Consider the following 18,810-nt stretch of genomic DNA (forward strand, 5'->3'; position numbering starts at 1 on the left):
GCGACTAAACTCGGTAAAAAGAAGCTACAATACTCAGCTGATCCATTCCACGTCCCATGGATGAGTGCGGGGGGAGGAGTGGGAGGCAGCAGAGAGTTAATTTCACAGAAGAGCCGAGGCACTACTGAGCGGTACCCTGTAGAAGGAGAGGAGTCTGTGCAGGCACCTGTGTATCAATAAACCTTAGAGAACGGCAGACACAGGATTAAATGAAAATGATCACAGTGAAACCATACCATTATTAACGCTGGTTTGATTCAAAGCTCACCACCTGTGTCACTACAGCAGCATTTCTGATTGTGTTCTCTGCTCAGAGACTCTAGGTACAACTGGTGTTTTCTGACTTTCCTTCCCTAGTTGCCCCAGGTACTGAATTCCTCAAAGATAAAAGTATTAAGCCCCTTCACTTACCCTCACCCAAGAGAAGAGTTTCATTCCATAGAAATCATACATGCTGAAAAAAAGAGAAGGCTGATTCATCTGCAATGCAGCTAACCCTTAATTGCTTACTTGCATTGTCAAGCACTTTATGTTCATGGTGCCAACTTGCCATTTGCTATTGTGTCTAATTATACCACTTCCAAAGACAAGACTGCTCTTACAAAGCACTAAAAGAAGGGTAGGAGGCATTGTATCAGTCTCCCACATATTTCATATTACATATAATTAGCCTCCACATTCAGAGATGTCTGAGGAATTTACATCTGCTTTTGGAAAAGCTGAATCTGGCCCCAAAACACAACCACGTTTGCAGGGAAGGCAAATCTTGCTATCTTTGCTTTCTGCCCTCTGTTGGGAGCATCCAAATGAAAATTAGAAAAGGAACAAGATCCACTGGCAAGACTGAGAAGTACATGTATTCAAACTGTCCAACATTATTAAACATATGAATAAAACCATTCAAGACAGAATTAAATTCCCCACAAGGCAGAAAGGCTATTCACAGCTGACCAGGGAAAATGTGCACTGTGATTCAAGAATTGTACAGCTTCAAATTGTCTCATTAGAGATGTTTAGATAATGGAGTCCCCTGAGATCTTGCATTCTGCTCAGCCACTGTATGATAGCTAAAGAAAAACTCAGCACACAAAGGATTAAGAAATGCTTTTTCTTCACATAAGCACAAGAAAAAAGGGAAAATGCCTGAAGGTGAGAATGGCTTGCCCTTGCCTTTACAGCCTGTGAGCAGTCAGTATGGATGTTGATATTCAAAACTAAGTTTCATAAAAAGCAGAAAGTATGATTAAGCCACTGAAAGCTGGAGAGCACCCAGGCTTCAATTACCATCATATCAGATTTTTAAATGCTGATGAGAGCAAGTGTCAAACATAAAGCGCTGCCTGCAGTAACAGCACACTTCAGGGACTGTCTCTATTCATGAGGCTGATCAGTGCCCAGCAAACCACCTGCAAGAGGGAATTACGACATTTAATGTATTAAAAAAAAAAAAAAATAGTACCGTTAATTTACATGGATCCCAAACAGCACAAGAAAGTCTGTGGAGTCTGAGGATTTGGATTAAGTGTAATCCAAATCCTTTCATTGGCAGAACAAGATCTGCCAGATACTTTTTTTTATTTTTTATTTTTTAACAAATGCTCTCCAGATTACATTAGCATTTGCATTCAGCTCTATCTAGAAAAACATAACCAGATTCAAGTCCAGCTTGTTCTGCACAACTCAGGAACTATTTTGACTTGTAATGGGTCAGCAAAGCCAACAAAGCTCATGGCTACTCTGATGAGCACAGGTTTTAGTACAGTGCCCTTCCCCCTCTTGTAAAGATGATTTATTTTTCCCCTGGGAAGTACTGATACAAGTACTCACAGATGAAATGTGGGAAGGGATCCTATGCTCTACTTTAGCACCTTTGTACAGTTTTCTTTCACAATGTACTATTCCCTACACGGAGGAGTGTAAGGAGCATTTTGGTGCTAACAAACTCCAGTTCTTCTGAGCTCCTCACCTCCTGCACTACAAGCACCCCGACTAAGCTGCCCTTTGTAACCATGACAGCAAAGTCACTTCCTAACGGCATGCCTTAACAAAGTTCCCCCAAATCTCCTGTTAGCGAGTTTTGATGGCACAACTGTTTTGGTCATATGTTTTTATACTCATACAAGCCCCTGGTGTCATCATAATATTGTAAAGAGCTGGGGGAGGCCTCAGCTCAGCCCCTGGAGTGACTTGTCACACGTTATAAAGTAAATAAAAAGCATGAGGAGACCCATGTCCAGAGTACAGAGCCTTCTACCAGCCCTCTAAAAAAGCCTTTACTGGCTTAAATTCAACACATCTACATTTTCTGTTGATTTAACCCTTTTTTTTTTTTTCCTCCTTTCATTAGACTGCAGATAAACCTCCATCACACCTGCTTCTTCCTCTGGTACTGATAAAAAACCTTCCAGGATTCAGTTGCTGTCATGCAAATTTCTCTGGATATGAAATAATTGTACCCCCCACATCTGCCTTTTTAGATTATTGTAAAGCAGGATTATGTCATTCTACTCTTTTAGGTACTGGTGACCCCTGGTCCAGGAATGTTCTCCTTCCCTGTATGGCCAAGATCCAGTAATTTGCCAGTGTTCAGGGAACCCTTTGTCTCCTGCTAGAAAACTATCTGTTTCTTTCCATTTCTGCTGAGCCTTTAGGAAGAGCTGATGACTTAAACTTTAAACTTCTGATTAATGTTACTTCTTTTGATGTAAGGTAAAAACATGGAAAAATAATAAGTCAACAATAAAGGACGGGTTTATCAATTATTTAAACACCATTCACACATGAAAGATTCAAAGAGACACAGTATCTTTTTTTGCGCCCACGGAATAACCCGTTATAAAAGATGCAGAACCGTAAATCAAGTCTCTACCAGCTCCATGAACTGATTTAATCTGTGGGTTTTTGTGGTTTGTTTGTATGTTTTTTGAGTCACTTGAAGTTATGGCCAAGTTTAACCAAAAAAAAGCTGCCACAGGTGAATAGTAACAGGAGGTTATCAAAGGCTGAATTGTATATTCTGAGCATCTGTTCACATGAGGTTTTATGCTTACACCTCTTATACCCACAGAGAGATGTGTGCGTGCTTCGTTTATATAATGCAGCATATGTATAGGACTGGGACCAAATCTAGGTCAGAAAGGAGCAGCTTACTCAAATGATTGTCAGTTCCATTACATCACATACAGCTCCCAGGGGAACTGCAGAAGCATCCAATATTAAACCTGCAAGTATTGACCAGGGCCGCGATTGCTTACCTGCCAATGGTAGACATACAATGGAAGAGCTGCAAGCATCAGAAGTTCCCAGACCAGAACCATATTTACGGGGGCTCAGGATCTTTCTGAGATTGAATTGTGAATAAAAGAGGCTGTAAGGCTGACAGAGGAAGTGAACACCAACAAATCATCAGACAAGATATTAAGGCAGGAGTTCTGAAAGAACCAAAGATGAAATGGCTCAGACGCAGCTGTGATATATAGCTTCTTGATCAAGGTCACCCCAGAGCTGGAAGCAGTAATGTGATACCTGGAGAAACCAAGGGAACTGTAGACCAATAAGCCTGATGACTCTCCAAGGAAAATAAATAGAAGCTACTGTAAGGAAATCAACTTGTGACATGCGAGCAAATGTAACCTTTTATTGGGGGGAAAAAAATAAAGATAGCTTCATAAAGGGAAAACAAGATTCAGACCTACTGAAATCCCCTGGAACAGTCTGTAGGACGGGGGAGTCAAGTTCCTCTGGTACGGTTGGACTTCCCAAAAGAGTCCAGCAAAATTCACTAGCAGCAGCTTTTAAGGAAACCAAGCAGCCATATAATCAGAGCAACGGTATCACATAGATAAATAATTGATCAAAACACAGAAAGCAGAGTAGGAAATGATTGCTTTTTGTGGGAGGGAGATCACTTAAAAACACAAAGGTCCTTCCAAATTTTCATAGATGTTCCAGAAGGTAAGCGTTCTGTGTGGTAAACAAAGACTCACTGTGAACAACTGTGGAAGAGCATTGTGAAGCAGACTGACTGGGCTATAAAATTTAGTGTTAATAAATTCATTGAGTGCAGGGTACAACCCCCACACTGGCTGAAATCTGCACAAGATGACTTTAAACCCTGGCATATGCCACCTGTGGGAAGTCAGGCTGGCAGAAAACCCCAGTTGGAGTTGTCACCTTCCCGTGAATGTCATATTCTAGAAGGATAGGTATTGCCACCCTGTTGACAACCAGCAATCTCCAGTGCAGTGGCTGGTAATAGATACGGTTCCTTCCTGCCCTTTATCAGCAATCAGGGAACTAAAGAATGACATGGGGAACTGAACTTAGCTGACTAGTTCAAGGTCATGCTTATGCAAGTGATAGTAAGCATCAAGAAATCAGTTTTCAAGATATCTGAGTCAGAGCATACCTTCTTCTGCCACTCACATGACTAGAGATGAGACTCCAGAACACAATGAGACTACAGAACAAACCTGTTACCAGCCTATTGGTTACACCAGTTCCCATGTTACCTCTCCAAGGGACAATTCCCCTCTCTGTCACACAGCTGCTGCTTTCACAGTCACATTCCATATCACTGACCAGAATTTGATCCCAAAATATTCTAACCCATTTGTAGTCTCAGCTGCAAACACATGGTGAGCACCTACTTTTTGTTTTAATTAGTTTCTCACTTTTTGGAGGTCATTTGTGTGTTCTCAACTTGAAATACTCTGCATAAAACTACCTCAGAGATTGGTCTGATACCAAGTTCTGTGCTATATCAGATGCAAGTCCTGCAATGGACTAGGACAGATCCACACAGACAAGTTTTTTCAGAAATAGAAATCTGCTGAGCAGAGTTCAAATGTGTTTGATGTTACCTTCTTATGAAAAACTGATGTTCTTTCCCTATCAGCTCTGCAATTGTAGCAATTAAAGCAACAGACGTGCAAGATTTCAGGAACAAAGCTATGTTTGAGTACTTTTGTTAAATTGCATCAACCTTATCGCACTAGGGATTGACTGTCTGTTCATGCAATTACAGGCTCCACTGCAAAGCACGCACATAATGAGACAGTAAAGAATGTCTTTAACTTTGGCCCTTCCAGTTTTTGGTTCTTCTGCTTTGCTGGGACAGACTCCTATCGTACTTTTAAAAATTTCAGAAGCAGCTTTTGTTGTTATTCAGCTGCAAACTAGGTGTAAGAGGGCATGCCTTACCTCTAAAACTTGGTATGAGTTAATCAAGTGGAAGTTGATCAACAGACTTTTCCAAGGGGAACTTTAATGCATCAACATTTTCAGTGGGTTCCAAATATGTGATTTAGGAGGAACAGTTTGCTAAGGTAAATTATCCTGAATTGACTACTTTAAGATGTCTGTCTCTTCCAATTCAGGATAGTCTATGAATGTCTAGTATCTGTCTCCCTGCTGTGCTACCACTTGCATACACCTGAGAATCATGCCAGAGAAGAAATATAGCTCAGGGGCATTTCAGCATAAATGTATTTCACAGGACAGAGGTAACAAAGAAGATTATATTACACTTACAAAGTACATTCATCTGGCTGGAATTATTGAGTTATTAGCTGAGCTGCCAAACAAGCATATACTACATCAAAAACAAACAAATAACAAACAAACAAAAAGGCACCCAAATCACTGTAGTTCATGTAAATTTATAGTAGGCCTGAAGAAACTGGAAAAAGGGTAACTTAAAAGGATATTAGGAAATAGTTTCTTGGACTTCTGTGAAATATTTACCTTGGTTTCTGAAGCCTTATTTTTTCCTCTTCCTGTGGGAAATTACTCAGAGTTAATGTATCAAATGAAATAAATATATTAACTGAGTTCAACAACAGACCTTAAATTCTAAAGTCTATAACACACAAAAAGGTTTAAACTCCATTAATCTTGGCTCCTACGTACTTGGACGCATGGCTTCTCTGTATTTTCCTTGCAATCCCAAACAATGTGTGCCCCCCTGAGTCAGTGCGCCTAGACTTAGCCCTGCACTTACATCTCCCAGCTTGCTGTGGTCTCTGACTTGCAGATTGCTCATTTTATAATCAACATTCCCACAACTTCTGTGGTATATTAGAGGTAAATCATGCAATGGATGAGAACAGAGAAAGGAATGGATCTGCTATACCCAGAGAGAATATTAAAACTAAAATTAATTATATTTAAACCACATTGGTAACCAGAGCTGGTGTAATTAAAATAAGCTTGATTTTACACCTTAAAAAACATGTTCTTTATTTTCATTGCAGGAAGCTGTCTACTCTGAACATTAATAATGACTTTCAGCTACTAACCTGGCTGGAAACCAATACACAGCCAACCTTCACGTGCACTGAGCACTTGGCTCATCTTTTTTACTACAGCTACTTGCAGTACTTCTGCTAACCAGCAAATAGCAAGGCAGAAGACAAGAAGGCAGACAGGAGATTATCATGAGGATCAGGATCACTAAACCAAGTAAATCTTGGATTCTGGGAAAGTTTTAGCAGTTGTAGCAGTTACATAGGTCATTACCTGCCTGAATGCACTGCTTGGACAATGCTCCTTGGTCAGAAAATACCTAAGGAAAAACACTGAACAGTGCCAGAAGTTCTTTAAGAGTGGGAGTAGTCAGAGAAAACAATGAATTTTCATTTTATATACTTGTGAGATAACCAGATTCTATGTTGCTTAGACACACACATCTGCCTAGGCAAAGAGAAGAAGCAGGTCTGATCATAAAATTCCTGCTGTTCAGGTACCCAGGACAAATGGCAAGTTTATTAAAATAAAAGTTAAGTTCAGGCTGACTTTGAAGCATTCAAAAATGAGCACCCAAAAAGATGTTATGCCATAATTTAAGACAAAGTTGTAGATATTTACAGCTTCACCAAGCAGTTACATCTCATTAAGAAGGAGTAAGAGGTTATTTTCCCACACCTGTCTTCAGTATGTCATTTCAACCACTAAACCACTGGCCTGCCTTCTATCAATTTTCTTAACAAAAAGGTCCAAGCAAGCCTATTCATTGCTATGGGCTTCACAAAACATGTCACAGAATCAAGCTTGAGTGCTGTGGCTAACTCCTAAGGGTACAGTGATAAAGTGCCCCATAGCCAGTAGCCTCTCCCCAAGATATAGCTGCTGCTGCCTGCAGTGCCTTCTATGCGCTCCTCGCACCCACAGCCCAGCCAACTGCCTGCCTTTCAACATGTGACTGCTGAGCTTTTCCCATCTTCACCATGTCTCCCTTTCCTGCCACTCTGAAAACATGCCCTTCTGCCTCTTCCTCCACATGTTCAGGACAACCCTGGCTGTCATCCCAGTCCTGCAACAGAGAGGGAGGCACCCACAGCTGCCATGGGACTCTGTACAGCTGGAGCTGCCCATCTCCAACACCCTGCAGAGGAAAGCTGCTGAAGTGCCTGGAGACTCTGAGCATGCAACTCAGAGGGAGAGCCTCTCATGAGCCTTTCCCCTCAGACCCACACTGCGTCCCAGCTGTGGGGCTGGGAACCACAGGCTCTGCCGGCACCACAGCTGCTCTTCCTGGAAGACTTCATACACAATCTTAGAGTCATAGAATGTCCCAAATTGGAAGGCACCCACAAGGATCATAGAGTCCAACTCCTGGCACCACACAGGACCACCTGAAAATCAGACCATGTGTCTAAGAGTGTTGTCCAAACATTTTTTGAACTCATGCTCAGTGCCATGCCCACTGCCCCGGGGAGCCTGTCCCAGTGCCCGACCACCCTCTGGGTGCAGAACCTTTCCCTAACCCCCAGCCTGACCCTCCCCTGTCCCAGCTCCATGCCGTTCCCTCGGGTCCTGTCGCTGTCCCCAGAGAGCAGAGCTCAGCGCCTGCCCCTCCGCTCCCCTCGTGAGGGAGCTGCAGGCCGCCATGAGGCCTCCCCTCAGCCTGCCCTGCTCTGGGCTGAGCAAACCAAGGGACCTCTGCCACTCCTCACCCGTCTTCCCCTCTAGACCCTGCACCATCTTTAACAAGATGGCAAGTACTACAGCTATGAAATGATCCACTGTTCTCAAAGGCAGTGTAATGTCTGCTTGTCATAATAGTTTTATTTGTACAAGTGTGAAAAAAATCAGGTACTGATGCATACGGATAATTAATTTTTCATACACCTTAGTTGAAGTCTCAAACAAATCAACCGATGTGGACAAATAATTATATTCTAAAATACCAATTGGGACTGCATAATGAGATTAATATGAGTTTCAGTTGTGCTAGCCACTGAAAATCAGTATTTAACTGTTTTTCACAAATCCCTTTTCAAAAATCCCACCCCAGGCTTGCTGTAAGGCATTGGTCAAAGTGCAAGCACAATAATGCAATTTAAACAGACAACCTCACCCTATCACATACTCCCTATCATAGAATCATAGAATATCCCAAATTGGAAGGGACCCACAAGGATCATTGAGTACAACTCCAGGCACCACAAAGGTCCACCAAAAAATTCAGACCATATAACTAAGAGCACAGCCTAAACACTTCTTAAACTCTGACAGACTTGGTGCCATGACTACATCCCTGCTCCTTCTTAGTGAAGAACCTTTTCACAGAATCACAAAATCGTTCTAGGTTGGAAGAGACCTCCAAGATCACCGAGTCCAACCTCTGACCTAACACTAACAGGTCCTCCGTCAAACCGTATCACTAAGTTCTACACCTAAATGTCTTTTAAAGCCCTCCAGGGATGGTGACTCCACCACTTCCCTGGGCAGCCTATTCCAGTGACTAACAACCCGTTCAGTAAAGAAGTTCTTCCTAATATCCAACCTAAACCTCCCCTGGCGCAACTTTAGCCCATTCCCCCTCGTCCTGTCACCAGGCACGTGGGAGAACAGACCAACCCCCACCTTGCTACAGCCTCCCTTCAGGTACCTGTAGAGTGCAATAAGGTTGTCCCTGAGCCTCCTCTTCTCCAGGCTAAACAGTCCCAGCTCCCTCAGCCGCTCCTCGTAAGACTTGTTCTCCAGACCCTTCACCAGCCTCGTTGCCCTTTTCTGGACTCGCTCGAGCACCTCCATGTCCTTCTTGTAGCGAGGGCCCCAAAACTGAACACAGTACTCGAGGTGTGGCCTCACCAGAGCCGAGTACAGGGGGACAATCACTTCCCTGGACCTGCTGGCCACGCTGTTTCTTATGCAAGCCAGGATGCTGCTGGCCTTCTTGGCCGCCTGAGCACACTGCTGGCTCATATTCAGCCGACTGGCAACCACTACTCCCAGGTCCTTCTCTGCCAGGCAGCTTTCTAACCACACATCTCCCAGCCTGTAGCTCTGGTTGGGGTTGTTGTGCCCCAGGTGCAGGACCCGGCACTTGGCCTTGTTGAACTTCATGCAGTTGACCTCGGCCCATCGGTCCAGCCTATCCAGATCCCCCTGCAGGATCTCCTTTCCTTATATCCAGCCTGAAACTCCCCTGTCACAGCTTGACACCATTCCCTCGGGTCTCATCACTGATCACTACAGAGAGCAGTGCAAGTTTTGAAACCCTCTTCTTTGCCTTACAATACAGCCTGCAAACACAGAGTGGCGGTGCGTAAGCGAGAAGGAGCACGGAGGCAGTGTCCCCGCAGTACAGGCCCAGGCAGCTTGCCCCCAGCAGGCCCGGCCCAGCCAACTCCACCTGCCCCATGGCTGCCGCTGCCTCAGAAGGTGCTGCTCAGTCAGTCCTAAACCCAGAAAGTCTGAACGGGATCAAAACCCCTTTGACATATCTGCCTAGGCCTGATGAATGCCATTTCATCTCATATCCATAAGATTAGTATCTTGCTCTGTAAATGACTTTTCAACACAAAAAAATCGTTTCTACCAACAACGTGTAGTGCTGCAGATAACTAACATGAAAAATGCCATGCAATGCAGGCACTAAATAAAAAAAGTAATCATTTTTTTCCACTCAGATGCTTTCTAATATTGCTTATGCTTTTTTTTTTTTTTTTTTTTTTGTGAGATATGGTGTTCATAATAAATAATTTAAAGACTTAATGTTCACCAGGTCCTTTGTCATTGGCAGCTTTTGAATTGCCAAATGAAAATATTTGGGGTTTTGGTGTTCTGTATAAAGATCATATATTTGTCACCAATTTTATAACTCTAGCACTACCTACCCCATGAATATCATCAGCATCAGATCCTCTTCAAAAGCCTACTATATATTAAAAACCAAACCAAACCAAACAAAAAACCACCAAGCCTGATGATTCTCTTTTTCTCTTTATTACAGCAGCACTATTCGTGCTGCTATCATTAAGGGTCTGTCAGCGCTTTTATTAGAAACCACTACTCCAGGGGTTTATAACTCAGCAGTAAAAATTCACTCCAGAATGAAACTTGTCATGCAAGGGAGCTCTTATTTAAGTCCAAATGTCAGAAAATTATATTTATACATTTTTGAAGTTATTTTAAAGCACTTTCAACTGTTCAGGCAATTGGACTATATCACTGACTGATAACTTGAGCTCTAGCATTGCAAAAGGAGCTTGCTGAGCATGACATTCAGAAATCATTTCCTAAAGTTTGTAGCTACCACGCATGCAACCACAAGGCCAGACTCTGTACGAGGTCCACTTTTATGGCATGCCTTAATACAGACAATATCTTACCAACAGTACTTAAATCTCTTGCTACCTTCAGTTTATGTCTAATCAGAGCTAAAACAAAGCCTTCGTATCATTTGGGTTATACCAAAGATGACCATTCAACACAGCTTCATGTTGCTGAGAATTTCAGAATCTCTTAGGGAACTCAGCATTAAGGTCCTATTGCATTTCCATGTATGCCCCTGCAGATGCCAAACTTTTTAGATCCTCTGTAACCCCTAGCCTAAACTATCCAAATAAATATTGTCAGTGTTACAGAAAGTGTGACTAGATCTTACCTGACCTTGAATAATTCCATCGTTTCTTTAATTTTAACTAGTGCAACAAATAAGAAGCTATATATATTTTTGGAACAATAGTAAAATCAGTAGTAACTGGTTCACCTGGGACAGCCTGTGGAATGAAAACTTCTGTAACTGGGTGGCCAACCTCTGATCTGTAATGTACATGCAGCTTCCAAGCTCTGTAAATAACAATTCTGTCAGTGGTATACTCCACAGCTCTGTCTCCTTCCTTGATGTGGCTCTGGTGTACCACGTCCTGTGATGAGGAGGGAACACGATGCTTGGCTGAGGTCCAGCACTCAATCTGGAGTACATACAACGCTCCCTGCATCAGCTAAACCCCCAAACCACTTGCACCTCCTCTGCAGCCCCTGCTGCCTAGCAGTCTGCAAAGGATGATAGAGCAAGGAATCACTGCAGGCAAGAGAGACCGGAGAACATGCAAGTCATTGCCCATGGTGCAGAGAGCAGATCTGACTCTCAGGCCAAGTCTGGAAAGTGCTATACCCTGCTAAAGCTAACACTAACACTGGTGTGCTTGGAGCTCAGTGGAGTCAGGGTAACAAAGAATGAGGGTAAAAGAACAGGAAATACAGCAGAAAAAGAGACAGGGATTGACTGAGGATTTGTGAGTGTAGAGATACAGAAGCAAAGGCAGTTTTCAAAAAACAAGGAGTAAAGAAAGATCTCTAAGTAGAAAAGCAGGAAAATCAGGATGGCCCCCTTGCTTGGGGAAATTTAGGGGTGGGTTAAGGGGGAGACTCCTTACTGTACTGCAGTTTTGGAATGTGGCTTCTCTGTTACTGAAGTTTGGTCACCCTGTATTATATAGGACAGACTGTAGACATAAAGTTAAGACGTCACTGGACAGAATGGTCACACAAGAAAGACCATGACAGGGAATGAAATACTCATGCAAATCCTGAGCAACAGTCAGAGAGGCATGTAACTTTCACAAACAAAAGCTTAATAGCTCTGTAACTCTACTGAGAAATTTCAATATTAAAACTGCAAGTTACACCCCCCTAACCTTCACTCTGAAGACAGCAGGCTGCAGTTGACAAGGTCTTTAGACAGTTCCCATTTTGTTTAATAACATCTGTTGGATGAGCTCACATTGCACGCTAAGTTCTGTATTATCCCTACTGTGCTTTATGCAAGTGAATCACTCCAGCTGGACTTCCAGAACACAGGCTGGAAATTATGGAACAACCATGCCAGTTCAACTGAGGTCGGTTTTTGGAGGGTAATAGGACGGAGTCAGGGGAAAATCTGCTTCTTAAAATATGCCTGATTTTAAAATGTGGCTGACGATATTCATTTATACAAATCCTACAGGAAAGTTTTTTGCTCTTTTCAAGAACATCAGTTAATACAGTTGCACCACCTGTGACAATTAATTCTCTTTATTACTCATAGGACTAAAATCTGATCATTTTCTGTGGAAGGAAACTTTTAGCAAACGATCCTGCAATTGCTGATTTGTGTTTGACCAATATTGCTTCTTACATGGCTGTCATCTACAGTAACTGTTGTCTGACAAGAGCCTTTTAAGTGAAATTGCTCTTATTACAGCAGTAATAAAATCAGCTTAGAAGATGAAGAGGCTGACTTAATGCGTTCATCCTTCACACCCCCCAGCCCACCTTTGGTGAGATTTCCATTGTTTATTGTACTTTGTAACAGATTAAAATATTCAAAATGATCAGAGGTTTACATGCCAACAACTACAGAATCAGGCAAAATTGTCTGAAATAAGACAAGAAGGCTGAAGAAGCAGCCTTGAACAAATTGGCTTAGGGATCTAATACAACACCCCAAACATACAAGATGAGAAAGCTGGAAGCAGCATGTACCTGAGGGAACATTGGTAAGTAAAACATTCATTTTTAAAATCAGACCTGGCAAATAATTCAGGAGAAGCAAGCATTTCAGCAGCTTTTATTTATGATCTTACTTCTTTAACACAGACTAAAACATGGCTTGAAGGCCACTACCCTGCAGCGCTACCAGCTGAGAACAGACAGGGATCCTGTGATCCAAAACTGGCCACATTCAGGGCAATGGGCTCCAGAGCATCACTGGGATGTCAGGAGTTGTTTCTGGCTGAACTGTGCATTTGTACATTACTAAATGTCATTTAAATTATTGACATTCATTTTATTGGTAAATGGACTGGGCCTCATAACACTGATTGTCATCATTGTGATACCTCTGTCATTGCCCACCAGTTTAGCTTCTCAGTAATTTCCACATGCATACTCATGGGAGGCTTATGAACATGTTTAAAGCCCTCCCATTTCTTCAGAGAGCCACTTCTGTGGCCTTCTTGTTCCAGCGTTTCCACCAAAATGCAAAGCATAGATGTGTTCTCACTGCTAAGGCACTTTCATACAGCACCTACTACATGGTGGAATTTGCACCAGAGCATGCAAAATGCCTTCTGGGAGGGCGGACAGTTTTCCAAAGGCTCTAGAATAGCACAGGCAGAAGACTAAGCCCATCCAGATAAAATAACCTGAAACAAAGCGCTGTCCTTGAGCCCTACCAAACCTTTAAAAAAATTAAAAGCTTATATCACAAAGAAACTAAGCACATGTTAATAGCAAAATCTGTTGATGTTCAAAACTCACTCACACTGGTTTAGTTGCTGGATTTAACAGGATTGATTTTAGTATGTACTTAAATATTTTACTGAACTTGGAATTTTACAGATCTTATCTAGCATAAAAAGGTTTTAGAAATGCGGCAGGAGCACACATAAGCTGTCAGCTTCTGAAACTTTTACTTACTGATGTGAATTTACCAAAATAGGATTCGGAACCCTAAATCCACTCTGACTGCCACTGAAAATTCAACTCTTAATGAACTTAGCTGGCCAACTCATCACCTTGTCCATGACTTCCATAATCAAGAGCCTGGAAAATGAAAACATTCTCGAGATCTTCCATCTTCCTACAGCTCTACAAATCTGTCTGTGGGCAGTACACAAACAAATCTTACAGAAAAGCTCATTCTTATAACATTTTGAAACAACTAATTTGCATCAAACTCTACAGATTAAGAATAAGTCTCAGGTAACCATTCAAATCCACTGTGTCTTTACTGTAACAACTACATTTTCTGAAAATTATCCATACTAAGTGGTTTAAGCCTTTTCAACAGCCAAACTGTAATATATCCAACTATACGGGTAAATGTGTGATGATCCGTCTTCCAACCCCAAAATTAGCTCTGAGACCTTATAACAGTGACATGTAATTAACTGTACCTGTCCCCTAAGTAGAACAAAAGCTTCTCAGGAGTCCACTTAAGGAGAATCTGTCCTGTAGTGAACTTTCCCACCACACCAATTCATCTCCTCCTTGTAAGCAGCAGTGCTGCTGATTTCCTGTTTTGGGTACCTTAAAGCAATAGAATACAAAGGAGTGGGATTAAAATCCATGCAAGCTCTCACTGTCACAGGTCTCAGAGGGTACTGATAATTCTCTGTAATTCTTGCGCAGGGAATCCCTGGCAGCAGCAACAGCTGGTGCACCTTCCTGACCTGCTGACACTGGAACTGGCCCTACCTGATCAGGTCGCTTCGGTCAGGCCCTTTGCTTGTGGTTTAGGCTCTTAATTCACTGGTGTCTGTGGCTCTGTCTCAACAGAGGAGAGTACCTTTTTTTTTTTTTTTTTTTTTGTACTAAATCCATGATAGGAAAAAGCTAAGGAACTCCACCGATCCTTAACTACTCACCCAGTCTTGTTGGCAATGTTCTCCTGGATTTCATATCCCTTCAGCCCTTCCCTGATTTGGATTTGTGGTTTGGAAGAATGTAAAATGTACATTTGGCTGCCAACAGTGAGCAATTTCAACAGGCACACAAAACATTCTTGATCTGGAGCAGAGAGAAATCCCCTGGCACTCACCAGTCCTAATTCAGACAAAACTCCCTTTCACATCACTGGGAAGACAGCCAGATGAAAGGCTGAGCAGCGAAATCCACTCCCAGGGTGGTTAATGTCTCAGGGGAGCTTGTCCATCACTGTTCGTGATTTCCCTGGGCTCTGGATGAGTTCCTTGATGCATTGGAACAACTGCAGTTCTGCACGTCATGCAACAGCTCTTTTCATGGCAAGCCAAAAAGGAAAAGCAAGAACAGGCAACGAGTCTAAGAGTACCTCACCAAAGTCCAATTGGCTACAGCCCAAGCTCCTTCCACACTCCAGGGTGTGATGAACATGCCTGCACATGCTGGCTTCTGCTGTGTTAAAGGTTAAAGAAATTGGAAGTCATGCCCAATAACCATTGTAAGTCCGGCCAGGGTACTGAACTATCATACTTACAGATTCGCAAATAACGTCATACACCCTCACTCCAGTCACGTTCCATGAACTACCACGGCCATACTTAAAGAGTTTGGTCATGTTCAATGAGAACTATCACGGCTAGGTTCAATGGAATCTAGTGCAATTTATTACAGCAACAGGTACACAGGTTCTTTGGATTGCCAGTGATAAATTCACTGTCTGCAAAGCACATTCAAATACCAAAAGTAACGCTGAGTAACGCTGCCTGGCTATAAATGTGTTAAAAGGTATAAAGGAATGCTATGAGCATGCAGAAAACTCCAATCTCTCTGCTCTGCTTAGATATTTTTTCCATTTTTTTAAAATATGGCTCCCTAATTCATTTAATATACATGTGTATGTGTATAAGTATGGTTAAAGAAAACCCACATATTTATCACACCTAAAGTACAGAGGCATTCAATAACTTGCAATTCTTTCCCCAAAAATATTCAAAACCATCCTTTTCCTTTACTGATCTACAAATCAGATGTTTCAAAAATACCACCAATCAGATTTTGATTGCTTATTGGTATGATCCAGCCACCTAATATGTTTTTTTTGTTGTTGTTGTTTTTTGTTTGTTTGTTTTTCAATATTAGCAAGTAGGTCATTACGTAGTTTTATTTTTAGATGTTAATACGTGTAAGAGGCTCAGCAGATTCTCATCTATAGAAATTCCTGAAGCTTCCATGCTCCTGCTGTCAATTAGAAACATTTTCCAAGTGCAGAAGGTAATTATAATTATTAGTATTTTTTTAATAAAATAGCTAGGTTAGAGATATTTTTGGAATGGTGCAAACTACCATGGATCTGTTATATCACCTCTGATCACTCAAAATATGTGCAAAATGGGAGCATCCATAACGGTAGATAACTGTGTTACAAAGGTATATAGGTTAGTAAAATGAAAAGAGCATTATAAATTACAGTTACAGAATGCCTGTAGATGTGCGTGCCTGTTCAACCTCAAACTACAAGAAGGACTTCAATTGTGAGCTTAAATGAATCTAGCAGTTACACTGGGCCATTTTCATTCCTAATGACCACCAATATAGCTAAAGACAACAAGCAAGTTATCATTACAGGTATTTTCTCACTCAAGGTGATGGCTTATGCTCCTACATCGAGTTACTCTGCATTGAGTTTCATTTGCAAATCTGATGGATTCATTTACCTCTCCTGTGCTTTATCTCACTCCACTATGTGAAACACTAAAAACAAAGGAATAACAAAACATATAATCTTGGTATTTCCTTCCCACCACCAACAAAGTTCACAATGAGTTGAATGTAAGATCCAATCTTTTTCTCAAAGGTAACCCCATGCAATTAGCTGTAAGGGGCTAGAATTGTACAAAGGATTTCCACACATCTCTGGGACATCCTTCATTGAACTGGAATTCACTAATTGTTTTGCTCTGTGATTCCTGCTACAATTGTCCTCCTGCTACAATTGCTTCCCTAGCCAGTGGAAATATGAACTAGTTCTAAGTTACTTACTGAGAAAAATCACATTACCTAAGTTAGGAAACTGCATCCTGATATGTACTGAAAAGCTGAAGACAGTAAAACATCAAGTTCCTGGAGATACTCTTACTAAATATTTTCAGCAAAATAAAAGTATCTGAGAGGAAAGTCCAAGAGCATCAGGGAAGACCTGCTATGCTGTGTGACTCTACAGAATGTGCTTTGAACTGACAGGAAAAAGGGAGTCTATCAGGCAACTTTGTTAGGCTGCTCCATTTCAAAGATATCCCAAGGTGCTTTTGCAAAATCTACACTCATCGTCATGATGACAGAGGTTAATCAAGACATCTCACTGAGAGAAGCTTACAAGATTTTTTAAAAGTATATTCAACTGTTGATCTCTTCTTTCTTGTCTATGTTCCTCACATGTTCCACCAGCACTCACCAGAACATTTTTTCTTGTACACATGGTTAGCAATTTTCAGAGTTAGCTGCCAAGGAATCTTTAACCATGGAGCACACCTGAAAGATTAATGAAAAATATTACAGTTTTAACCATTTTTCTTCTCCCTCATCCAACCCCAAAGATGATTGCTTATGAATAAATTTAATTTACTCCACAATGTTCTTATGGGAATACCAGTTGAAAACTGGTAATTTCAGCTAACAACCCAAATTTGGATCAGAACTTTGATTTTATTTCTCACTCTGATGAACCTTCAGAGTCCAACAGATGAGCTGATATAACCAGTCTTCCGTGAAACTGCCTTGGGGGTGAGATTTGCAGGATTTTCATTACAGGAATCTGCACTCATGGACGTGCGAGACCCTTGAAATTAGAACTCCATCTGAAAAGCTCCACTAAGTTCCTCTCCACTAAGCAGCTTGGAGTCTGCTATAAAATTCACCAGAGAAATGAGAAGTCCACAGGGGAAGTTTTTATTCATAGAATATCTGGACTGAACCAATTGCATCATTCTCCAACTAATGGAGTAATAGCCTTAGTAATCACAGAGAGAGCCTTTTACAATTTAAGCAGCGTAATTCTACTAGGGAAGTAGTTAGGACTATTGCCCTTCAAATACTTAGCATTTCAGCATTCTGTCACACTTATCAAGTCATTGTTTAAAGTCATTAATTAATGGAAAACTCTACCTACCTTTCAAATTCCCTTTCACTGCTAAAATCAAGGATAGATTCTAGGGTGAGAGAAGGGATTTGCACAGATTTTATGTTTAATTACTCTAAAAGGCAAATCAGAAAACTTTTTTTTTTTTTTTTTTTTTTCCCACACAGAAACATCTTGGTGCCCAGATACGAACCTAGGGTCCCCCTGTGATGAAGGATGCATGTGGTCTGCGTTCTGACAGTGCTTCTAATGCTACTACAGTAGACAATCTAATACCTAATCTTTCACAGCTCTCCACAGAATACAAAAAAAAAAATAATCATGCAAGACAACGCAGAAATTGAAAAGACTTAAAATATTCAGTATATTCATACCAAAACACATTTCCCCTCTCTCTGCTAATCAACAGTAAAAACAGAGGTGAGCACATTGGCCTGGGCTAGACTATATCAATCATTGCCTTATTAGCATTTAGAAAGAAAGGATGAGGTCAAATTCAAAGAACATAAATAACGAAGGAGGAATATTATAAAAAATAAGCAGAAGTACAGTGAGAAGCTCACAAGCCACTAGACGCAGAGCTCCTTCTTCAGTCCCAGTCCCTCAGACTTTCACGGACAGGGAGCCCCTCTGGCTGAGGAAGCGGCTAATGGAGCCTACTGAGCTCTGTTCAGCTGTGATGAATGCCATTAAATTGAACTAAGATCTCCTAGGAAGGGATGTGATAAACATATTCGTGCTCTGCTAAATGGAAAGTACAGTTTTATAATGGCTAAAATACTTGGTCCATCATTAATGCATTGCAATTCTGACTCATATGAACATACAGAAGTCTAATAACCAACTACACAATATCAATAGCTTCAGATTGATAAAGTCCGGGCCACCAAGCATATAAATGTTTTGGGGAGACCATCCCCATTTCACTACAGGTGTTCCAAGGGCCAAGCTCTCCACCCCATTACATGAGTACTACT

General features: G+C 41.5%; 1 long non-coding RNA gene across 1 annotated transcript in view; it reads right to left on the reverse strand.

Moving 5' to 3' along the window:
• The window catches only part of LOC118171547, a 322,937-nt gene that overhangs the window by 163,427 nt on the left and 140,700 nt on the right, over window positions 1–18,810 (reverse strand). The window contains exon 4 of the long non-coding RNA XR_004753256.1: window positions 17,072–17,226. This is a non-coding gene — a long non-coding RNA (uncharacterized LOC118171547). The remainder of the gene's footprint in view (window positions 1–17,071; window positions 17,227–18,810) is intronic.

The sequence above is a fragment of the Oxyura jamaicensis genome, chromosome 9, assembly GCF_011077185.1.
Source record: "Oxyura jamaicensis isolate SHBP4307 breed ruddy duck chromosome 9, BPBGC_Ojam_1.0, whole genome shotgun sequence".
Classification (NCBI taxonomy): domain Eukaryota; kingdom Metazoa; phylum Chordata; class Aves; order Anseriformes; family Anatidae; genus Oxyura; species Oxyura jamaicensis.